Raw genomic sequence first — 688 nt, 5'->3', positions numbered from 1 at the left:
AGCATGATTGGAACTGCAAATGTTTAGTTATGTGTGTGTGTAGGGGGGATATAATTAACTATCCATTAGTCAAATTGATAGAGGGGATGAAAGCGTTATAGCCGGCAGTTCATCAAAACACTAGAAAGATAACATAACTTAAGATTTTGTTGTTAGAAATACAAATGGAACAGCCTCCTCCCTGGAAACAAAAAATTCCTGGTCAGCTTAAATAACAGTAGGGTTTGGCTTCTAATTCTGGAAGGCGGTAAGCCTGACCCTCACAACCAGCTAGGCTGGAGCCGTCCCTCATTTCGCTAGGCAGTGGAACATACTGCTCCGGGCGATAGTGGACTCCACTTGGACAGATGTATGTACAAGTAACTGTTTCTCGTGGTCATTAACAAACCTGCTCTTTGTCACATAGTGTCAGGGGTATAGCTTGCTGGGTTTTCAGTGGATTTTCAAAGAACTTTCGAGGAAGCAACATACACCCCCCCCCCCCACCACCACCACCACCCACCCCACCCCCCACAGTTTCCTAAAGTCTCTTTGGCTGAAAGAGTGACAGGCCATCCCAGACCTTTACTCCTGCCAACAAAATCGTCATGCACAAGTGGGCTTCTCGATGTCTCATGTCTCGGCTGTTTGAGGCTTCTTTTCCAGAAGAGACTTTTCCCCTCGAGGATAAAGAGCTGAGTTGTCAGAC

The sequence above is a fragment of the Tenrec ecaudatus genome, chromosome 10 (genome assembly GCF_050624435.1).
Source record: "Tenrec ecaudatus isolate mTenEca1 chromosome 10, mTenEca1.hap1, whole genome shotgun sequence".
Taxonomy (NCBI): domain Eukaryota; kingdom Metazoa; phylum Chordata; class Mammalia; order Afrosoricida; family Tenrecidae; genus Tenrec; species Tenrec ecaudatus.
Note: the sequence above shows the minus strand (reverse complement) of the source record.